The sequence below is a fragment of the Rousettus aegyptiacus genome, unplaced genomic scaffold (genome assembly GCF_014176215.1).
Source record: "Rousettus aegyptiacus isolate mRouAeg1 unplaced genomic scaffold, mRouAeg1.p scaffold_m13_p_13, whole genome shotgun sequence".
In the NCBI taxonomy this organism is placed as follows: domain Eukaryota; kingdom Metazoa; phylum Chordata; class Mammalia; order Chiroptera; family Pteropodidae; genus Rousettus; species Rousettus aegyptiacus.
Window position 1 is genome coordinate 66,910,941 of NW_023416288.1, and position 21,829 is coordinate 66,932,769.

General features: G+C 33.1%; 1 protein-coding gene across 1 annotated transcript in view; it reads left to right on the forward strand.

Moving 5' to 3' along the window:
- Positions 1 to 21,829, forward strand: part of SLC13A1 (solute carrier family 13 member 1) — a 126,201-nt gene that overhangs the window by 83,023 nt on the left and 21,349 nt on the right. The gene's annotated exons all lie outside the window — the stretch shown is intronic.

Below are 21,829 nucleotides of genomic sequence, written 5' to 3' on the forward strand. Positions count from 1 at the left end.
AAGAGAGCTGAACATTCAAACAAAAGTAGCAAGAGAATAGTCTCCTGGCACACAGGATGGGAAAGAATAAAGTCTACTGGCATTACAAAATTAGACTAAAGGGGAAAAAATAACAATAGAAAACAAATAAAGTGTATAGTTAGGAAAAGATGGAGAAGTTAAAACACAGAACTTCTCATACTAAAAATAAAAGACAAGATTTAAAAACCACTTTTGCTCTTTTTAATTTTCATAAAAGTCATCAACTCTGGCCTGCTTTTCTTGTAAATAACATCATTTATAAAGTTATTCTTGAAAATTAAATTTAATAAAAATGATTTTTTTAAAAAAGGAATAGTTCTTCAAGAAATTAAATATAATAAATTGCCCATGTTCATCATATTAATTAGTCAAAGCAAGATTAATAATTTCTTAAAATTAATCAGCTCAAAATTAATTATTTAAACTTTAAAATATAATATTGCTGCTTTGTGTATATCCTCTAGGTTTACTCTATTCACCTGTTTCCTTCCCCATCATATGTTACACATTTATTTATGATTCATAGTGTTTATTACATTTCTTCTTTTTTTCTGGTCATTCAATTTATCATTGCTGAATTATATTATATGAGGAATACATTTGCATTATGAAAAAATGAAATGACTTTTCAAATTATAATGAGTAAGTTTTGCTCTCAAGAATATAATATAAACATTTCAGCTTGAATCATTGTAATGAATTACTTCCAACAGCTGCCAGCTGACTACAGAAAAAATAATACTTCGTCAAAATTTTTTTAAGTGAGACATACAGTTCTCTTGCTATGTCTTTATGTTTGATTGATATATCAAAAATGACTTAACTCACTCATTTTATATTTGCCCCATTTATATCAAGTTCTCAAATTCTGTTAGTTTGAGAGTTGGGTACTGTCTTTGAAAGTTTCAAAAGACAGTCTTAACGAATAATTAAACAAATCTTTGTCTTCCCACTTTGTGGTAGATAGTGTTTTTGTTATTATTTTGATCCTTGGTCTACTTAAGGTTAACTGGAAATCTTTGTCATCTTAAATTCCAGTATTTTACTTAGCATTAGATCTTGTCTAGATAATAGTAGCAATTTCACTGTCTATTTACTGTCTGTTCATGCAAGTGCCTGAAGGGCTTCACTGGCATATGTGTATCCTTCACTCACCCCAAACTGCCTCTGAGCATGTCAGCATCTCTAGAATTCAGACTTCCTTCCTTTCAAATAGTGTGCACTATTTTCACCTTAGTTCTTACCTAAGATTTGTTCTCTCCTTTTCAGCCTGGGAAGTAGAGAGATAGCCAATATTACTATTTAAACCTATTAGCAAAAATTAATAAAATGATATCATGGTACATTAATTGACATGTGTATGATATATTATTATATCTATGTCATAGCTAAATATTTAATAGGAAGCTCTGTGATGACACGTTCTAAATTTTTTTTGGTTTAGTTAATGAATGACTATTATCTTTGTTCGACTGAGTGGATTTTACCAAATGAATCTTTTTATTTTTATTTTTAGGGGGGGAAGGTCGTATTAGAAATGAAAGAGTAAACCCAAACAGGATCAGTTTTATTACTCTAACATAATATAAAAAGGAAAATAGTTAATAATTGTTATTTCAGTAACTGTTAACCATGCTATTTCCAAATGAAGCACTCTTGTCAAAGTAAAGATTACTAAACTCTGAATGCAAATATCAAAATCAAAGACTCCCATTGTAGAGGTGAGATAGACTAGCCCAGGAGTAAACAGTAAAAAGTGCATATGACTAAAGTAGAAGTTAAAAGGTTTTTTAAATATGAGGATCTTCATTTGTCTAGGAAGAAAATGACATAGGGTTTTAAAAAAATAACGAGGTTTTTCTTAATGACAGTCTAGTGAAAGAAATATTGGAGGGTGGGAGGAGCGAGACCTTCTAGAGGACAAATAATAATTTTAAAAAATAGTGTATAACATACATTACTGCATCAGCAAGAAAATAATGGAAGTCTTCAAAAAGAAAAGATGGTGAAGCACCAGCAAGAATCCAGAGACTTAAGCAGGGACTGAAAGTGACAAATGGTAATCCTGAGAGATTTTGCAATTTTATTTTAATAGGTACACAGAGAACAAGGGATGGGAGACAAATCTAGGACACCAGCAAGTCAGGAGTTGAATAGAAAACTATATAGAGTTAGGATCTCAAAAGACTATCTTCTCAGTGGAAAATGTGATCTAAGGGGGCGGGCGGGTGGGGAGGGGGGACAAACAAAAAAAACACCCCATAGAGAGAAACATCAAGAGAAATTCAATTTTTTGGCCTATGCATTGGATGGAATCTTCCTTGAAAATTCATAATCACACAGGTCAGGGGTTAAAAATCTCAATACCAGTGTGTATGTGTGTGTGTGTGTGGGGGGGGCGGGGGGAACTTTCGTCTACACCTTTATTTTAAAACTCTCCTAGGTTGGTAGTATTCCCAAGTACCTGGCAAAAGAAGGAATACCTTCAACCTGAGGCTCAAAGAATTTCTAAGATTATAATCAAAATTCGCAAAACCTGCCAAGACATAAAGCACATTGAGCAAGAGCCAACATTAACAAAAGAAACAGAATCCAAAGTACAAAAACAGAAGATACTCTAATTATCAAACACAGAGTATAAAATGAGGAAGCATAATGTTTAAAAATTTCGAGGAGAGTATTGGATATATAAGTGTGGTAGGCAGAACTCTAAAAATGTCCTCCTAAGATTTCTGTTTCCTGGTTATTCAATCCAATACTAATCTAGGTATTGCTATGAAGGGATTTTGCAGATCTTTAAAATAGGGAGATTATCCTGGATTTTCCAAGTGGGATTAATGTGATTATGTGAACTCTTAAAAGCAGAAGAGGAAAGCAGAAGAGTCAGTTGAGTGAGATGAGACAGAATGGAAAATCAGCGAGATTAGAAACAGGAGAAGGACTGGACTCACTCACTGTTCCTGGCTTTGAAGATGAAAGAAGCCACTCGTCAGGAAATGCAGGCAGCCTCTAGAAGTTACACTTGCTAAAACTCAGCAAGGAAACAGAGGTCTCAGTCCTATAGTTGTGTGGAACTGAATTCTATCAACAACATGATAAGACTATTCTTAAAATAGAGCCTTCAGTAAGCAACATAGCCCTGTAGACATCTTGATTTTAGTCCTTTGACACTGGTTTTGAACCTCAACACTTTAATATAATGAGTTTTAAGTGACTATGACAACAATAGAAAACAAATACAATAAAGAATAAGGGACTGTGAAAAGTGACCAGATAGCTATGAAAAAGTGTCAAATAGAAATGTAGATATGAAAAGTATAATGATTTAAATTAAAACTTAATCAATAGGTTAAGTTACACACTATACAAACCAGAAAAGAAAGTATGTGAACTGGAAGACACATTATAAAAAAAATTAATTAGAATGCAGCACAGAGATAGACAAAGAAATAGAACCCTGAAAGGGATGTTTTAAAAAATGCAAGCTAGGATGATAAATATAATGTAGCATTATATTTATTCCAAGAATAAATAATAAAAAGAATGACAATCATTGAAGATATAATGGGTGACAATTTCTCAACATTAATAAATCAATCAAGATTTTCAGGAAGCATAATGAATTCAAAGAAGAATTTAAAGAGAAAAAAGAAAATCTATGCTTGCCTACATGATAATGAAATAGTAGACCAATTAAGAGAAAGAAGGGACGATGGAGAAGACAGACTATGTACAAGTAACTTCAATTAGACTGTGGCTACTTTTTCAAGAAGAGTTGAAAACAGTTAAATATCTTCAAGTGCTAAAACAAAGAACTATCAAACTAGATTTATATATCTAGAAAAATTTATGTTTCAAGAATGAAAGGGTCTGCGGCCATGCTATCCTGAACAAGCCGGATCCTGTCTGACCTCGAAATCTAAGCAGGGTTGGGCCTGGTTTGTACTTGGATGCAAGATCACCTAGGAAGGAAGACCAGGTGCTGTAGACATTTAAAAAAATGAAGAAATAAGGGATTGTAAGCTGACAAGGTTCTTGCAATCTGCAAGGTCAACCAAGGGTTGCCTCACCTAAAAAGAAAAAAAAAAAAGAATGAAAGGAAACTAAGGAATTTTCAAACAACGAAAACTAAAAGAGCTTGCTATGAACCAAAGCTCATGAATGTACTTCTAATCCACATATCAAAGGATGAAGAAAAATGATTCAAGAAAGATGTATGACACAGTAAGAAATGCTGAATAACCAAACTGATAAACATATGGAGTAAAAAAGCTAGAATTAAAATACTGACTTTAATAGATAAGTTAATTTTAACTTAGAATGTTTCCTCTAAGTCATAACACCTTAGCAAAGATTTCCAAAGAATCATTTAATTTTTACCCAATTACTCCTTAGTTGAGAGAGAACACTGGAAGTAAAACAGTGAACAAAATGTGCATTTTAAAAAAATGAATCTCCCTTTACAAAATTCAGCACACAAGGAAAACACAAGAAAATTTAGACACTATATACGATACAAGAAAACAAGTTCACTATCCTATTGGAATAATGTGGCATGTTGTTATCAAATAAGCTTCTCACTCCATTAAATTATTCTCATTAGTAGTTTTCACTTTAGGGATTTTTAGATAGTCAGGGCTGTCTGGGGCATTTTCTGCAGGGTCGTTGGTGAACCTGGACAGCTACTGCTCTGCATACCAGCTGCGTGCGCTGAGCCCACCCTCTCACCTCCCTTCATTTACAAGTCAATGGCTGGGCCACTGAATCAAAATCTATGCCTTTGTGGTTACTGTTCTGTAAAAAGTATGTACTAAAGATTACCAAATTATGTGAAATACCATGTAGCCTCTCCTTCATTCCAAAAAAATTGACATGGTCTTGCATCCATGTAATAGCGAACATTTCCATTACTTTTCTTTCTTATTTATTCTTATAGCTTAATTCTGTCTTTTTTTTTTTTTTTTTTTAGATGAGGCAGCCTTTGGTTTACCTCACAGATTACAAAGACCTTGTCACCTTACAATCCCTTATTTTTGGTTTTTATTTATTTACTTTTTACACCTACAGCGCCTGGTCTTCCTAGGTAGGCTCCCATCCGAATACTAACCAGGCCCGACCCTGCTTAGCTTCTGTAATTCTGTCTTTTAAAAAAATTATTTAATACACCTTTCTTTCTTGACACACTGCCTTTTTTTAAGAGATGCAAATGTGCTTAGACTCTTCAGAAGAGTCAGATACTTGTGTTTGTTAGAGTCTCTAAAAATGGTGGCCTCTTGCAGTGCTCCTACATAAAGAAATTAAAAATAGATACCTATCTATATCTCCTCCATGTTCTATGACCTAGGAATAAAATTTCAAGTAAAGCTTGAAAATGACCTTATATTTTATGCAATTATTTTCACCAAACTTCAAGTTATTCTGAAAGAGAATGAGGGAGAATTTTGGTGGAAAAGCTTAGGTCTGAAGAGAAGAGGTGTTCTAAAGATAGTATGTTCAATCCTTCTAACAATAACAGCCATGAAGTCTATTTCCAGTTTGAAGACTCCAATTTCTCCAACAATTTTATATCTTTAAATGTTGGGCTTCCAGAAAAGCTTCCAGGATCCTTCCTCCTTCATGCTTCTTGAGAGGGATTCATCTGTTAATCATATTAAAGAATAATAAATCATGACAGGTTATCCATCAGGGTCTGGGAAATCATTTTTGACTATAGTCCTTGCCATTCCTATCCATAAATTTTTAATCTTCATATTAGCTGGAAGAGTCATTGCTTTTGGTCAGAGTCAGGGGTCCACTGGGAATGAACAGTCTTATCCTCATGGAATCTAATAGATTTCTATGTAATGGCCTCCTTCTCCTCCAGAACCTGCCTGTGGCTCCTCCTCAGAGTTTGAACAGGGCTAGAATCCATCATCAGGACTGGAACTTGATATTCTCTTATCATTGCAACTGTGGTCAGGACTATATGTGAGATTTCACTTGATAGATAATTTATACTTTGGGCTGAAGCCAGATTTATAGTTAATATACTCCCAAAAGCTAGTGTTACTTATGTTTGCTTCCTAGTTTTTCTTAAAGCCAGAATTGTGAAGGTTATAAAGAATCTCAGTCTTCCCATGGAGATGGAAGTCTCAATGGCCACTATTTACATCCCATTTCCTGCACCTATTTTCTTTTTTTAAACTTTTATATTAAATTTATTGGGTGACATTGATTAATAAAATTATATAGGTTTCAAGTGTACAATAATACATCATCTGTATATTTCATTGTGTGTTCACCACCCAAAGTCAATCTCCTTCCCTCACCATATATTTAACCCTCTTTACCCTTATCTACCTCTCCCCCTCCCCCTTTCTCTCTGGTAACCACTAAACTGCTCTCCGTGTATCTGAGTTTTCATATGTTTCACTCATATGTGGGATATAAAACTGAAAGCAACAAACATCTATTTTCTTTATCTTCATATATTCACTTGACTAAAGAATGTAAACAAACAAAACTATATACAATTCCCTAAAGTGCTTGCCTTTTAAAATCTGATATTAGTCAAGTACTTCACAAAATATAAAGTTACTTTGCAAGAAAGTACTTTTAGCAATAATCCTTGGTATGGCTTGGCTCCTGGAAAATAAAAAAAAAACATATAGAAAGCAGAGATGATACAAAGCACTCAAATATTAGTTGCTATAATATGTAAGCATATTTTATACAACCTCTTCTGAATCTGTTCTTTACATATCATGGATATTGAATCAGTACCTAGGTGGTTCTATATAGCCAATAAAAGCATTTAAGGAAGTTTAAAATAGACTTTATTTAGATTTAGATTTTTGAGTGCCAAGACAGAGCCAGTCTAAATATTCTACTCAGGACATATTACAATAATCAAAACTGTGTGATATCGGTGAAGGGTAGACACACATATAAATAAGTAACCCAGAAGTAGATCCACATAAATATGCTTAACTGAGTTTTGACAAAGGTGCAGGGGGAAAAAAAAAATTAATGGAGGAAAAATAGCCTTTCAACAAATAGTGCTGGAGAAGTGAACATTCATAGATAAGGAAAAACAAAAATAAAAAACTTTGACCTAAGTTTCAAACCTTACACAAAAATTAACTCAAAATAGATGATGGACTTAAGTGATTAAATGTAAAATATAAAATTATAAAATTTTCAGGAAAAAAAAATATAGAAGAAAATTTCAGGATCTACGACTTGTCTGAGTTCTTAGACTTGACACTGCAAGCATAGTCTATAAAAGCAAAACTAATAAATTGGACATCAAATTTTAAAATTTATGCTCAGCAAAAGACCCCATGAAGAGTATGGAAGATAACAAACTACAGAATGAGAGAAAATATTTGCAAATCGCTATTAGAACTAATCTTGATAATATATAAAGAACATTTAAAACTTAGTAAAGAAACAATCCAATTAGAAAATGAGCAAAAGAAATGCAAATACATTTCACAGATGTTAAATAAACATATGAAAAGATGTCCAACATCATTATCCACTAGGTAAATGCAAATTAAAACCACAATGAGATATTACTACACACCTGTCAGAAAAGCTAATATAAAAAATAGTGAGAACACCAGTTCTGGCAAGGATGTGGAGACTCAATCACTCTTGCAGTGCAGGTGGGAATATAAATGGTACAGCCAATATGGAAAACAGATTTCCAGTTTCTTGACAAAAGCCAAACATGAAACTGCCATATGACCCAGCAATTGGGATCCTGGGCATTTATCCAAAATAAATAAAAATGTGTGTTCATACAAAAACCTACCTACAAATATTTATTGCTTATTAGTGAGTCAAAAATCAGAAATTACACAGATGTCCTTAACAGTGTAAATGATTAAGCAAACTGTGATACATATATACCATGGACTATTATTCAACATTAAAAAACAAACAAACTTTGCTTTGCGCTGAGTTTTGGGTCCTTTTAAGATCTTAGGTCTAGTGAAATTCTTAAAGTGTCTCTGGCCACACAAGCTGACCGGGCATGCCTTGAGCGCCTCTTCAGTGTTGATGATGTTTTGCATTATTGAGGTGACAGAGTAGCTGTAAATATTTATTCCTTACGTCATTCTAAGGCCTCTCACTACAAACAGTAAATTATGGTTAAAAAAGTGTGGATGTAGACGTTGGGATGAAAGATTCTGTCGACCAATTGGCTATTTGAAGTACAAGTATCGCTTACTAGCTACATTTGAATTTCGGTGAACTGAGAGATGGGTGCACATGCAGGAGTGATATCGAGACTCGTTTTTCTCTTCCTATTTTTATTCTTCGCAATCCATCTTTTTTGTAATCCTACTATCTGGATGGCTGATGGAGTACCTTTTTAAAGCACTCAAAATATCAGTGTGTGAATTGAAAGATGCATCACATCATAATTGCATGTTCTTGAGCAATTTTTACATTGTTCATTTTTATTAGAGTCTGATTAAGTGCCTCCTAAGAAGCAAAGCAACAGTATCTGAATTATCAAAGTGATCATTACCAGTGTATCTTATAACTTCTCCATAAAGAAATGTCAGCTTGTGAATTAGGAGATTTTTCAAAAATTTTCTATTGACATTTTCTAATCACTCTTTTTATTCCCTAAGAAAAAAATATAACATGATGATTTAACAGTGCCTTCTGTCTCTCAATTGTTCTAAATTCCTGTAACAGTATGTACAAGAATTCTAGAAAGAGTTGGAAAATCAGGTATTCCCCTTGTTCAGAGGTTAGAATTACTTGTTGGCGGACTCAATCCAATGTACAATGCATTATTTGAAAGCAAGACCTTGTGATAGGTTCTCGGAGTTCTTTATGAAAATGCATCACTGTAATAAATATTCCTGTCATTCTTTTTTTTATAAATTAATTTATTTAAATTAGTTTCAAGTATACAGTACATTGGTTAGACATCTACGATATTCATAAAACGATCCTCACAACTACTCCCTTCCTCCCCTGGCCCTCCACTTAGCCATCGTATTAATGCTAACTGCATTCCCTGTGCTGTACTCCCCATCCTCATGCCCAATTATCAATTACTAATTCGTACTCCTTTAACCCTTTACCCCATTCTCCAAGCCTCCCAATCCCCCTCACCTCTGTCCATCACCAAATTTTCCACTATATTTGTGAGTCTGTTTTTGATTAGTTTGTTCTTTTTGTTCCTTAGATTCTGCATATGAGTGAAATCATATGGCATTTATCTTTCCTCTATCTGACTTATTTCCCTCAGCATAATAACCTCGAGGTCCATCCATGTCATTGTAAATGGTAGGATTTCATTTTTTTTTAATGGCTGAATAATATTCCATTGTGTATATTACTACCTTTATCCAATCATCTGTTGATGGGCATTTAGTTTGCTTTCATATCTTGGCTATTGTAAATTGTGCCGCCATGAATATTGGAGTGCATAGCTCTTTATGAATTATTATTTTGGTTTCCTTTGGATAAATACCCAGAAGTGCAATTGCTGGGTCAAAAGATATATCCATTTTTAATTGTTTGAGGAACCTGCATACTGTTTTCCATAGCACCTGTACCAATTTGCAATCCCACCAACAATGTATGAGGGTTCCCTTTTCTCTGCATCCTTGTCAACACTTGCTGTTTTTTGATTTATTGATGATAATCATCTGAGAGGTGTGAGATGATATCTCATTGTGGTTTTAATTTGCATTTCACTAATAATTTGTGGCCTTGAGCATCTTTTGATATGTCTGTTAGCCATCTGTATTTCCTCTTTGGAGAAGTATCTGTTCAAGTCTTCTACCCATTTTTTAATTAGATTTTTTGTTTTTTTCTGTTGTTGAGCTGTATAAGTTCTTTATAAATTTTGGGTATTAACCCCTTATCAGATGTATCATTAGTGAATATCTTCTCTCAACAGTCAATTGTCTTTTTCTTTTGTTGATGGTTTCCTTTGCTGCACAAAACTTTTTAGTTTGATGTAGTCCCATTTGTTTATTTTTCTCTCGTTTCCTTGCCTGAGGAGATATATCTGAAAAGAAATTCCTGTTAGTAATATCAGAGAGTTTACTGCCTATGTTTTCTTCTAAAAGTTTTATGGTTTAGAGTCTTACATTTAAATCTTTAATCCATTTTGAGTCTATTCTTATATACTGTGTAAGAAGATGGTCTAGCTTCTTCTTCTTCTTCTTTTTTTTTTTTTTTGCATGCATGCATCTGTCCAATTTTCCCAGCACCATTTATTGAAGAGACTGTCTTTACCCCATTGTATATTCTTATCTCCTTTATCATATATTGAGAACGTATAGGCGTAGATTTATTTCTGGACTCTCTGTTCTGTTCCACTGAACAATATATCTGTTTTTATGCAAGTACAATGCTGTTTTGATTACTGTAGACTCGTAGTATAGTTTGATTTCAGGTAGTGTGATACCTCCAACTTTGTTCTTCTTTCTCACCATTGCCATGGCTATTCAGGGTTTTTTATGGCTCCATATAAATTTTAGGATCATTTGTTCTAGTTCCTGTCATTCGTAACAAAAGAAAAAAAATAAAAAACAATAGCATTCTGGAAAAGACCATTTAGTTCACATTTTCACTTTTAGGACAAATACAAGTGCATAAAGATGTCTGATATGAAAATCTCATTGATCAGTTGATTTTCAAGATCACACCAAGCTGTTGTTGTGAATGTTCGGGTGGAGTTGTGAAAGCCTCAGGGTGGGGAAGGAAGGCGAAGAGAGACATTAAAAGAGTGCAACAGGAAGATTTTTATATAATGGTATCAAAATATTTTCAAAATGCCTTTGCATTAGCTTATTAGAGTATTACTGTCTAATTTAAGATTAGGAAAGTAAAAAATAAGAGTTAAGAGCCTCGATTTGGAGTAAGAAGTGCCAAGCCTTGAGTAATAGTACTACTTTCTGGTTGAGTTACTTTGGTCTCGGTACTTAACTCTTTAACCCCCAATTTCTCTGTCTGTTAAATGTCATAATAATAGTACTTAACTATTATTCATTTTCATTATCCAGGATATACTACTTGTATTATGTGACTTGAGTATCTTCCTCACTTTGTTTTATTTTCTGGAATTATTTAGATTAAAAAAGAATTGTCTTTCTTCCAAGACTTGAAAGAAATTCACTACATAAATACCTGGAGTTTTCCCCAAAAATGTTATTATGAAAATTCTCAAAAAACAAAGTCGACAGAATTTTAGTGAACATCTCTCCCCCTACTACCTAGATTTTACCAGTAACATTTTACTCCTCTTGCTTTTTCACATATCTGTCCATCTGTCCATCCCTCTATCCAACTAGGTTTTCGATTAGTAAGTAGATTTTTAAATGTTGATTCTACTTTGATGTTATAAACCAATTCAAATTTTGAAAAATTTGTTATGAGTGACTTTCACCTTAGTTTTCAAAGTTAGTGAAATAAAGTTTCTAATATAATCCTTATTATTTTATCTACTGTATTTGTAACTATGCCCTTACCTCTCCATTTTTTTTTTTACAAATGAATTGATTATGATGTAGTTTACAAGTCTCAATAAATTAAAACAAATCAATTTTGTGCAATGTTTTCTGACCACAATACAATGAAATTAGCAACAAATAGCAAAAGGATAGTTCAAAATAATCCCATATGTTTAGATATTTTAATACTACATAAATTGTATATTACATTGTGTATGTTACATATGTTCTATGTATTACTTGCCAGTACATCTTTATGCTCTCAGCATTTATTGCTAACAACTGATTTGTGGTTTATCAATATGCATTTTCTTTTGTGCTATATTTGTTACAATCTTGTTTGGCACGTTTTAATAAGATTCCACAGTTTTATTCTTATAGGTCCCATGCTGGTTTTCGTTTTTGATGTTCCATTAGCAGAACAAATACATTTCAACTGAGCTAATCTTTTTGTGGAATTCCATACAACATTCAACTAATTCACTATATTCAGTGCATGCCTCCCTTCACTTGTTTCAACATGGCTAAAAACTGTCATCCCATCTGCTCTTGCTGGGAGATGGCATGTGTCACTGACTTTTCACTCAGATTTCTGTATCTATTCGGATTACTTATGCTTTTTCTGAATCTGAAAAGGGGTTGCTTAAAGAACACAAAGAATGACAATTGTGTGTTGCTATTAGTAGTACTAGTATCTCAGAAGAATATATTCCTCTCATAAGTAGATGGGTTTTCCCAAAAATATTTTTCCTAATGTTCAGAATCAGCAACATGAGGACTTCCGGATTGAGTTTTTCCTTCTTGCTTCCTTTATTTGGTTATGCTTCCTTCATTCAGTTAGTCATAAAATACTATTACATTTAATAGTATCAATAGATACTATTACTATAATAGAACCTAGTGTTAATAATTATAATAGCTCACACTTAGTGAGTGTTTATTGTGCAGCAGGCCTGGTTCTAGGAGATTTACCTGCATTTACTTACATATTTTGGATATGAATATTTTATTTCACAGTAGTCATAATGACATTTGTAGCTTTCTTCCTGCAGTGAGATATATTTGATGTTTTGTTAAAGGTGGAAAATTATTTTAGTTCAGATTCAATTCCTGTAAGGTTAGTGATAAACAAGTGTTCAGCATTTTCCTCTTGATCTTATGGTTAAAATTAAGTTGAGATTGCCAGGACATATTAGATTAGCAAAATTTCAGTCATTATTTGCATGGGCTATGGGGAAATATGCAAAGACAGCCAAATGTAACTGATTATTTGGCCTTTAATACATTCAAAGTTTCTCCATTGACTGTAGATTATAAATAAGTCTTGCAATTTTATATTCACTGCCTGTACATGTTTATTTAATAGTTTTTGTCTACATTCAAATAAGAGAAAAGTACAGATACCATCCTCATACACTCTACAACAACCAAAAATATCTCTGGACTTTGTCAAATGTCCCCAGATCAGGGTGGGGGGAAATTAACTCCAGTTGATAATTACCAATAGATATTTAATTATATATACTTCATTATAATTATAAATTATAGTAATCTAATTTACAGAACATAAATAATTAAAAAAACAAGGTAGCTATTACAACAAAATCTGGTTTAAATTCTATGTTTAAAAGCAAGTAGAATTTTTAAAAATTGATCACATTGGCAAAAATATTAAATAATTCAGAACATAGGGATAATGTTAATGTGAGCAAGAACATTGCATTATAGCTACCAGGGCATAACAGCTGACAGGCAATTGATTATAGTGACCAAGACACACTACTCATTCCTTCAGCAATTTAGGAGTGATTTCTCTAGAACCTGTGCAGAGGGCAGAGGTCACGGAAATGAAAACAAAAGAAGACAAAATAGTCCTTGTCTTCAAGTAAAATATTGTTTGACAAAAAGCTTTTCTGAAGATATAATTTTCAGAAACTTAAAGAATATAGACACAGTAAAATAGACATTGAATAAAAGTTTAATTCTAAATTTTGTCATTTTCTCAATTTTTGCAGATGTTGATAAAAAGTAAAATTTCACTAATTTTAGTGAGTGAAAAAAACGTTGGAAATAATTAAAATTATTAAGTAAATCTTATTTTTGCATTTTCTATTGTTATTTAAACTAAATAAAAACTTAACAGCTAAAAATTTTAGGGATTTGATTTTATAACTAGATAAACACGACTTGAGATTATCTTATTATTATTTTATGTTTATGCATATTCCTTTAATTTATATATTTTCCTTAACAATATGTATTCAAAATATGACATGATAATAAGCATTTTTCATTCATTTATAATGAATGTAGAAGATTTATTTGTAAGAATATACCATAAAGTATTTGCATTTTCTCCACTGGTATATGCTGGGATTAGCATCATTTGCAATGTTTCCTTATTACGAGTTACACCACAATGAAAAGGCTTATCCATGACTCCTCATGAGAACTTCTGTGTAGTAGAGACCTAGAGTTATGTGTACATCTTCAGCTTCACTATATATTGCCATGTGACTCTAGATAGGAGTTATGCCAATTTCCACTCCCATCATAATTATTGATTTTTTCCATTTACCCTCATTTTTCGCAACAGTCGATATTTGCAATTTTCTTATAATCTTAGCCAATCTGATGAATGAGTAATTAGTATTTAATAATTTAAGTTTGTGTCTCCTTGATGATTGATGAGATTGAATATTTTAAATTTCTTCTTTTATTAATTGATCGTTCATATCTTCCTCCCATTTATTGTTCTATTTTGCTGTTTGACTTCTAAATTTTTTAACATTCTTGCTTGTAATCCTTTGACACTTGTTTGAGTTGCATATACATTGTCCTGGTGAAAAACTGTGTTTTCTCTTTATTTTGTTTTTTACCAAGTTGATGTTTTTACACTTAAACCCTCACTAAGTTAACTTTAATTCCTCATTAATTTTTATCATATTCATCTATCTCCTTTGTGTTTGTTCTATTCTGTACATTATTTAAGAAAAGGCTTCCTCCATTATTAGAAAGTTATCCCCTCTAATATCTCTCAAAATATTTAAGTTTTGCTTTTAACATTTGTTTTTAATCCACTTGAAATGTATATTTTGCTAATACTGAGAATAGGATTTTATTTTTAATTTTTCAATATGAATAAATCTATTGCCCCAATAATATTACTTTAGAAGTCTAATATTTCCCTCATTGATTTATAAAACCACCTTGTTCACATGCTAAATTCCTTTATAAAAATAATCCCTACATGGGGTCTGTATTCTCTTTCATTGAATTTCTTCTCTGTTTTTTATCTTATTTTATTTTTTATGTTTTTTAAATAAAATTTTAATAGTTTTTTTAAATAAATTTTATTTTTAGAATAGTTTTAAATTTACAGAAAATTGCAAAGATAGTGTAAAATATAGAGTTCTTATGTTTTGCACTCAATTTCTACATTATTAACACCTTAATTAGTATGGTATATTTGTTGCAATTAATGAATCAATATTGGTATATTATTATTAACTAAAGTCCTTTTAGTCAGATTTCCTTAGTTTTCACCTAATGTCCTTTTTTTTTCATTCCAGTATTCCATCCAGATCACATTATATTAAGTTTTCATATCCCCTTAGGCTTCTCTAGGCTGGCAGTTTCTCAGACTGTCTTTGTTTTGATAATCTTGACTGTCGTGATGAGTTTGGTCAGGTATTCTGTAGAACGTCATTTGTCTGATCTTTTTCTCATGATTAGACTGCGGTTCCGGGTTGTCGTTATCATTTTTTAAAAAATCTGCTTGGGAGCCTGCCCTGCTCTCCCCAGAAAGCTTCACTGTGTGAATAGTACAACTTTTCGTACCCTCTTTGTGCTAGTGTGGCTTATTAGCTGGCTTCCAAGCCAAATTAGCAGGAAGGAGAAACAGTCAACTAACCTCAGTAGGGCGGCCATAACAATTACATTGTTCATTAAAACAAGTTAAGACTTCTCTTCTTTAAATTGAGACTCTAAACTTTATTCTAGTGAACGTTTAGAGAATTACTGAATATTCCTTTAAATGTCTCACTAGGATATCAATTATGACTCTGTGTTGATAGTTTTGGGTTGTATCTGTCTGACTTTCCCCTGTGGTCTAACATATTACCCTCCCTGAGATCATAGTTATCCACTTATGCTAAAAAGAAAAGAAAGAAAGAAAGAAAGAAAGAAAGAAAGAAAGAAAGAAAGAAAGAAAGAAAGAAAGGAAGGAAGGAAGGAAGGAAGGAAGGAAGGAAGGAAGGAAGGAAGGAAGGAAGGAAGGAAAGAAGGAAAACAAAGAAACAAAGAAAGAAAAAGAAAATAAAGCTTTAAAGATTTGATTTTAGTATTTTGTTATTCAAAGTAAGTTGAATTTATTTTGTGCTGCTTTAAGGGAAAGATACATTTTTTTTTCTATATAAGTAGTCAATTACCCCAATACTATTTGTTGAATGCTCCCATCTTTTCCCACTGATTTGAAAGATTCTGTCATATAAAAACATTCCCATTTATGTCTGTACAATACCACCTATAGACTTCAAGAAGAAGATCCTCTAGCTTAGGAACTTTGCTTCAAAGTGTCTACTCTGGTTCCCCTCCAGCTATAATCCTTCCTATGGTGAGAGGAGATGATAAGGTAAGAGGCATGCCCATCCAGAGCCCATTTCCCAATTTTAAACCTACCTAGTGATAGATACATAATTTGGATCCCAGAATTTTTTTTTGCCCAAACAACTCTGACCCTACTTATAGGGCCTGCACAACCTACTTCCCCCATGAGCAGACCATACCATTAGTAAGCATGAGAGCTAGCCCAGTGGAGGCTATCGTGGGGGTCTGGGTGTGCAGGCTAGGGCTCTGGCTTCCACACACCTGTGTGCATGAGACCTCTGTAAAATATTGCAAAGAGAACAAGGTTGGGCTAAGGCTCAGGAGTTGGATTTAGAGGTCTACTTTTCCTATGCCACCACATTCTGGCATAGAACTCCAGGAATCTAAGAATTATAAATCTACACCTTGCCTTCTAGGTCATTATAAAAGTATATGTGTCAAGGTAAAAAGATAAAACATACATCATTTAATTATTCACTGGCTCGATTAAATATTTAACCATATGGCATATTACATGGCTTTCCATTTGCACCCTTGCCCCAGATTCCGCAAATGTTAGAGTATCTTGTGTTTCTGTTTCTAGGTTTTTCGCCATGTTTTGTTGGTCTATTGACTATTCCTCTTCAAATAGTACCCCCTTAATCAACATAACAACTTATCAAAAGGGCAATTTCCCTATCATTTTTGTTCAAAGTCATTCCTGTCCTTTTATTTCTCCAACATAAATTTTTAGGTTTCCTTATCAAGTTCTCCAAAAAAGTCTCTTTTCAACTATTACCTTAAAAAAATAACTGTTTTATTCTTTTTTAGTTCAAAAGCTTCCTTTTAGCCTAATTTATGAATATTCTTATGCTCAAACTCCCTCACATTGGTTCAAAATCAGTGATTTAGACCAGAGTGATTTTGCCCTCGAGGGGACATTTGGCAATATCTGGAGACATTTTTGGTTGTCAACACTAGAATGAAGGGTACCACTGGCATCTATTGGATAGAGACCAGAGATGCTGGTAAACATCCTACTATGCATGGGGCAGTTCCCATAACAAATTATCTGACCCAAAATGTCAGTAGTGCTGAGACTGAGAAACCCTGCTCTAGATAACACAGAGACATGCAGAATCCATTCTGACACATATATACACAGAGGTATATGTTAGAAGTGTGTGTGTGTGTGTGTGTGTGTGTTTGTATGTGTGTGAATATATTTTAACCAGTACTTAGATAAATACTTTCTTACTCAGTGCCGTTCATCTGAGATTCTCAGATTTACCACCATTATCATGTTAATCCTGATCCAATACTCTAGAAATAGGTGACAACATGATTAGACTTGTTTTATTAATTCAAAGACACAGACTAAATGCTTTACCAGTGTTCTTTGCAAAAAAAAAAAAAAAAAGCTATTGAAAAACATATTTCACGAAGTCCTCTGTCTCAACTCTTATGTGATAATTGGTAGTTTCTTCCATTCTCTGTTTTGTAGAAAGTTGGATGACTTTTCTTATTTTCAGGTAAAAATATACTTCCTACTTTTCAAAATGCTATTGAAATTCTAAATACCTAATTCTTAGTATAGAAAGGAATCTGATTCTAATACACATTTTAAAATTTTATTTGGGTAGGTAGAAATATTTTTATACTTGAAGGAAAACCTAACGAAAACTTTTATAAAAGATTGTAATACTTTAGTGATTTAGAATCCTCCCCCCAAAAACTAATGTTGTAAAGAAACTTATTAATTAGGATAAAACAACGCCGTTAGGCTTTAGACTTCATTTAAAAGCATGTTTGAAAGCAAACTATTATATGCTAATTCTGAAAGGATTATTGCTAAAAGCATTTCTAAGGAATTATAAATCTGGATGTGTCTATAAAAAAATATTTCATGATGAAGGTTTCAGTCGTGAGGGCAGGTCCATAAGAGCAAGGATATGGAGAAAGACATTCCTGGGTTTTACACCTGGTAGGAGGCTTCTATAAGGTTTATATCTCAAAGGAGCAGAGGAGGAATTTGAATGTTTTTTAAAGTAAATGCTCCAAGGAAATGGAGGTCAGGAACCTGGAATCGGGAAGAAGCCTGTCTAAAGTCAAGCAAACTGAGTGGAAGGCTAAGCCTGTGTTGGTCATGGGTCCATTTTAGTTACTACTGAACTAACTAGAGTATCTTCACAGTATGATTTTCTACAAAACGAAATCTGATGGAAAATGAACGTATTTTAACTTCATACAAGAAGGTTTAGCTGCAGAATGATTGCACTGGGAGTTTTCCTTCAGATTTCCATTGAAATACGTAGTTTTAAAAACTACATGATGTCAATATGTTTTCCCAATCTTACTGACTATTGTGATTAAAGCACAAAGTTCATTTTCAAATGAAACCAATTTGAACCCCCCTCTCCTCTGACCCCTTGTGCTTTTTTCTTGGGGAGGTAGGAAGTTGAGAAGCTTATTTAACATCTTGGTCTTAAAAACATGATTTGAGTTATGTTCCTTTAGGTACCCAGAAGCCAGAGGCATCATATAAATAAAATTAACTGCAGGTTAATGGATACTGAGACAATTTGCTTCTGAATGAAAGTCAACTCTCATCCCTGCAATCAGAACACCTGTCCTACCAAATAAAAGAACTGCTGCTTAAGGAACAATTTTCTGTGTATGAATCACTCCACGTACTTCTAATCATACCAGCAAAGTATAAGTTAGAAAGAAGCTCACTTCCCAGTAGTCGGATCTTCATTTGCTAATACTCATCCATGAGACCTCTGCTGGGATTAATCATCCATACCTGCATAAATTGTTCCCCACAGCACTTTCACTTCTACCTCCAGCCCTCAAAAATTACCTACCCTCTGGGCTGGAATATTACCCTAATTGCTACTTCTCTATGAGCTACTCAGAGCCAACCACTTACAGAGCTGCTTTTTCTAAGAAGTGTGGTTTCTTAGTGTTCCTATATGTGTGTGTGTGTGTGTGTGTGTGTGTTTTTCTTTTCCAGGTTTATTGAAATGCAGTTGATATATAACATTGTGTAGGTTTAAGATGTAGAGTGTGTGTGTGTGCGTGTGTGTGTGTGTGTGTGTGTCGTGAAGTGATCACCACAGTAAGGTTAGTTAACATCTTCATCAGCTCACATAGTAACCTTTCTTTTTGTGTGTGTGCTGTGAACACTTAAGATTTACTCTCTGAGCAACTTTTTGATTACACTTTACAGTATCGTTACCTATAGTCATGCTGAACCTTAGAACCCAGAATTTATTTATCTTGTAACTGAATATTCCTACTGCTTTTTAAAAGCTCTGATTGCCCACATTTACCCTTACTCAAGTTTTAACATTTCCATAATAATTATGATTATGGCCATCTAATCAGAAGGAAATACTTCAGCTTCACCTATGCAGGCATATGTTTGGGGCTGTTTTGGTTAGCACTAAATTATTTGCAGTCTTATTCAGTTTTTATGACCAAAAACTTAAATAGGAGAGAACATAGGTTTTAGATACAATGCAAAATCATGAAAGAGAATCATTTTATCAATATTAGGTACCGTTACTAATTCCTTAAAGTAACATGACACATCTTTCATGGAGAAAAAAATGTCTTATTGACTGTTAGTAACAAAATATATATAGCTTGTATAGGCATATAGCTTGTAGAATAAGTAAAACAAATTTTTTTCTTAGAAAAATATGATTTTTATTTATTGTGTCATATTTTATTATATGTAACCCATTTAATCAATATTCCATTTATAAGATCTACATTCTTTACTATTATAAACCTTCTATAATAAGCTTTAATAAGAACAGCTTGATATACATCTAAATAGCAAACAAGGTCTACAACCCAACTACAAATACCAGGCCCAGCACAGCATTTATTGGAGAAAATTACACCAGAGCAGGGTAACAGTTCCCTATTGCCCATCTCACAGAGTCAGAGCTCAAGGGTATAGCAGAGCCAGAAAGAAGCCCTGTGCAGTTTAGAAGTCCATGACTGTGAAGCCCAGACCTGGCCCTTCCTTTTCATCTAAGCTTTGTGATTCCAGCAATATGACACCACTGGTCTTCTGACTGCATTCATGGTTGATTGAAACTTAAGGGGAGAACCTAGATAGAGGAGAGAATCTTGAAAATCTGGTGGATGGATGAACTTTTTTAAATCTTAGGTTACAAGAGTATTGGGGGTGACTCATTACTTTTAAGAAACAATTATTTTCCATATTTTATAAATTCTTCCACAGGCTAAAATAAGAGGGAAGTTGTCTCAACTCATTTAATGAATCTAACATTATCTTATTATACAAACTTTAAAATAACATTTTTTAAAAAACCAACAAACCAGTATATACATTATATGGCTACATATATAACTGTACAAGAAAGGCTTTGAAAGATATATACCAAAGAAATGGCAGTAGCCAAGATGACTGGGATTGGGGCGGTGGATATTGGGAACTTTAGCCCAATGTGTAAAGTATAATTATATTTAGAAACATTGATTTCAAATATGACATACAATTTTAAAAATGTTTAAATGTTAACAACTGTTACCTATTTTTTTCAAATCTACTATAAAAACAGGACTTACTCCACCATTTAGTGGTAGAATAGTGTAAAAGAGAAAAATCTACGTTTGTTGGCATATCTTATCCTACATTATCCACCTGAACTCTATTAATTTAGACTCAGTTGATATTTATTTAGAATTTTTTCTAGATTTCATTTATTTATTTTATTTTTTTTCAATTAGAGTTGACATTCGATATCATTGTATACTAGCTTCAGTGCGTAGTATAGTGCTTAGACTATTGTATAATTTATAAAGTGATCCCCCGCCCCAATTAGTCTAGTACCCACCTGGCACCAAACATTGTTATTATTGCAATGCTATTGACTATATTCCCTATGCTGTACCTCACATCCCTGTGACTATTTTGTAACTACCAATTTGTGCTGCTTAATTTCTTCACCTTTCCACTCAGCTCCCCAACCCCCCATCTGGCAATCACTAGTTTGTTCTCTGTATCTATGAGTCTGTTTTCATTGTGTTGTTTGTTTATTTTGTTCCTTAGATTCCACATATAAGTGAAATCATATGGGATTTATCTTTATCTAAGTTATTTTACTTGGCATAATACCCTCTAGGTCCATCCACATCATTATAAATAGTAAAATTTTATTTTTTTAATGGCTGAGTGATATTCTACTGTATATATGTACCATTTCTTTATCCAATCATCTATTGATGGGCACTGAGATTGTTTCCATATCTTGCCTATTGTAAATAGAGTTGCAATGAACACAAGGTTTCATATATCTTTTAGTATTAGTCTTTTGATTTTCTCTGGATAAATTCCCAGAAATGCAATTACTGAGTCATAGTTAGTTCTATTATTAATTATTTGAGGAATTTCCAAATTGTTTTCCATATTGGCTATAACAGTTTGCAATCCCACCAGCAGTGCACAAGGTTTCTATTTTCTCCACATCCTCACCAACAATTGTCATTTGTTGATTTATTGATGATGGCCAGTCTGATAGATGTGAGGTGATAGATATCTCATTGTGATTTTAATTTGCATTTTTCTGATAATTAGTGATATTGGGCATCTTTTCATATCTCTATTGGCCATCTGTATGTCCTCTTTGGAAAAATGCCTATTCAGGTCCTCTACGCATTTTTAATTGGATTGTTTGTTCTTTTGGTGTTGAGTCATATGAGTTCTTTAT